The following is a 3,498-nucleotide window of genomic DNA, read 5'->3' as shown; positions in this document are numbered from 1 at the left end:
TAACCTGTTGACACGTTGAGCACTTGGCAACAAACTCTACTATATCCCACTCCACCAATAAATCTCTCGTAAATCACGGTACATCATAGTGGCCCCTGGATAAATCGAGTAACGCGCACCATGCACTTCTACCGAAATTTGTTGCCTCAATTCATCTACACCTGGCACACATAGTCGACCCTGGAAAAATAACACACCATCTCCCCCTTTGGAGAAAACCTCCACCTTCTGATCTCTAACTGACTCTTTCAACTTAATGAGGCTGGGATCTCTATCTTGTTTTTCCTTCACTTTGGAAAATAGAGATGATTTTGAACTATTCTGCACCCATACACTACCCTCTGCTGAGTCGACTAAGCAGACAACTAGTTGGGCAAGCTGATGAACTTCCTGAACTAACTTCTTTTTATCACTCTCAATGTGAGAAACACTATACATAGACAGCCTGCTGAGAGCATTAGCCACTACATTAGCCTTGCCCGGATGATACAGGACACTCATATCATAGTTTTTAATAACTCTAACCACCTTTTCTGACGTAAATTCAGATCTTTCTGAGAAAAGACATATTGCAAGCTTTTGTGATCCATGAACACATCTACATGCACCCCATACAAATAGTGCCTCCAAATCTTTAAGGCAAACACTACCACTGCTAACTCAAGATCATAGGTCAGGTAATTCTTCTTATGGGGCTTAAGTTGTCTAGAGACATAGGCTATGACCTTACCTCTCTGCATGAGGACACAACCCAAACCTATTCTAGATGCATCACAACACACAACAAACCCATCTGAACCATCTGGTAGAGTCAAAATTGGGGCTGAGGTGAGTCGAGTCTTCAACTCTTAAAAAATCTTCTCGTAGGAATCTGACCACTGAAACTTGACTTTCTTCTGAGTCAATCTGGACATGGGGGATGCAATAGATGAAAACCCTTCAACAAATCATCGGTAATAGCCAGTCAAACCCAAGAAGCTCCTGATATCTGATGGAGAAATGGATCTGGGCTAGTTTCTTACCACTTCGGTCTTTCGAGAATCAACTCTAATGCCGTCACCGGAAATAATATGGCCAAAAAATGATATTGACCTTAGCCAAAATTTGCACTTACTAAATTTGGCAAATAACTGATGATCTCTGAGAGTTCGAAGTATGATTCTAAGGTGATATGCATGATCATTCTCACTACAGGAGTAAACCAAACTACTGTAAATACTGAGTATGCAATATTATCCATAAACGTGTATACTGTAACTGAGTTTTTCTGAAGCTAAGTACTGAGTTCTGATACTGAGTAACTGATAATCTGAGATTACTGATAACCGAGTTACTGATTGACTGTATATGATAGTTTGTTCTTGATTTCTTAAAGCTAGGGTTTTGTCCTTTGAGACAGAATGCTTTAATTTGGGGGAAAATTGAGTGAATAATCGTATAACTAGATTAATTAGGGGCAAATTTTGTGTTAAAGACTGACTGGAGTGAGGGAAAAAGAATTCAATGCCCTCAGAATTAAAACTCAAAATTAACTAAAAATTTCCAATTTGGCATGTAGGCTCGACGCGGTGTTATCGCGTCGTGTCACTGGAAACTGATAATTGTGAATTGGGTCATCAACGTGATGCGATAAAATCGTGGTACCCCTAGCGCGACACGGTGGTATCGTGGAGCTCCACTAAAACTTTTCAAATGCCATTTGGCCTGGCTCCGCGATGCGCTGAAGTGCCAGTTGGCACACTATTTTATGAAAATGGCTCTAACTCTTCGTCCGGGTATCGGATTTGGGTGAACTTTATATCGTTGGAAAGCTGACTAAATTTTCTATCCAATGGTAAGCTCTAAACTAAAAAATACTGAGTATTATAAAGATTTATGTAAGATTACTCATGTACTGAGAGCTAAAATGAGCTAAGAAAATACGGGGTATTACAAGTCTTTAGGTTACAAATATTACAATAGTTACAATAGTAATGAGGTAGACTAATGGTAGATGTTACAAAAACTAAATGTTATTTCTATCATAAAATAATGAGTGAAATAAAGTGTTAGTGGTTATAAGAGTTGCACAAAGTAAATACACAGTTTTACTCTTAATAATATTCCACTAATGTACATTGGAGAAGTGCAACCATCAACAACACACTTTATCAATTTTATATAATGCCCTTTAATATAATTAAAATATTGAAATGCACTAACATTAGATATTATATATTATATGAAAGTCGAAAAATTATAAAGGAACTATCTATCTTGATTTTTCTTATAACGATCATGAATAATTATAACTTAAAGTTTAATAATGCTAAAAATTATACACTAAATTAAAGTAATAGTGTAGATATATTGACACAACCCGAACCAAGCTCTGGTCATATTGGGTATCTCAGGCCCAACAAGGACCAGAGACCAACCCTAGTACCCAAACCATCAACTACCTTACTCCATATCGGATGAATTTCGAACATATAACAAGATAAGAAAGTTTGAAACCAATTATAGTATGATGAGACACGAGAGTATAACTAACCAACAACCAAACCATTCCAAGTCCACAGTAGTCCAACAAAGCCTCTACCAAACAGAACAACAATAAAATATTGGGACATGTCCTGACTATAGCCAAAACAGTATCCAATAGTCTATAACTCAAAAGAAAACATAATCCTGAAATGGAGCCTTTCGAAGCATGGAAGCTCACCGCTTAAAATCGACTCTCGATTAATCCGCAGTCACTGAGCAGGAGAAGTATGGCCAAATCCTACATCGCGTGAGAATACAGCGTACGTAGACGGTTAGCGGTTGGAATGCTAGCATGTAACTCAGGGATATGGGGTAACATAATGCCATGATAACAGTTCAAATCATTCAAAATTCCATTCATATTATCAAATGCATATACGTGTATATATATATATATATCACATGTCGGGATAGAGAACAAGTCTTAATATGCATTTAAAATCATAGTATGGATTGTACAGCTCAACCGTCATATTAGTAGTACCCACAGGCTATATGTGTAACATCCCGCATTTTGGGCTAGAATGTAAATCGTCATTCCTACGCGTAAAGGTTCCAAAAGACAATAAATCCTATTCAAATTTAGTGTGTTAATCAATTATGAAGTGTGGGAATCTATTTGAGCATGAATTGAGATCATAGAGGTCCCCTAAATCAAGGACGAGTTAAAAGCTTTCCTATCGATTGAGTTTTTGTGAGTGTCTAAACTTGGGACAACTTCCATCACCATAAATTTTGTATATAGAGAATTAGAGGTCCTACTATGTATCAAATGAAAGTACTTTGAGTCCTTTTTCTAACACCACCGATTTCGCCTTAATCCGATATCAGTGTAAAAAGTTATGTCCATTTTACTATAGGGTGTCAAATTGCCGAAGGTGCGACGGCCAGCCCGCCGGGCCCGTGAAGGCCCGTCAAGAAGCATGTCACCCCAAAAACAGTGATTTTAGTCACTGGAAATGACCCAATGGT

The sequence above is a fragment of the Capsicum annuum genome, chromosome 8 (assembly GCF_002878395.1).
Source record: "Capsicum annuum cultivar UCD-10X-F1 chromosome 8, UCD10Xv1.1, whole genome shotgun sequence".
NCBI lineage: Eukaryota > Viridiplantae > Streptophyta > Magnoliopsida > Solanales > Solanaceae > Capsicum > Capsicum annuum.
Note: the sequence above shows the minus strand (reverse complement) of the source record.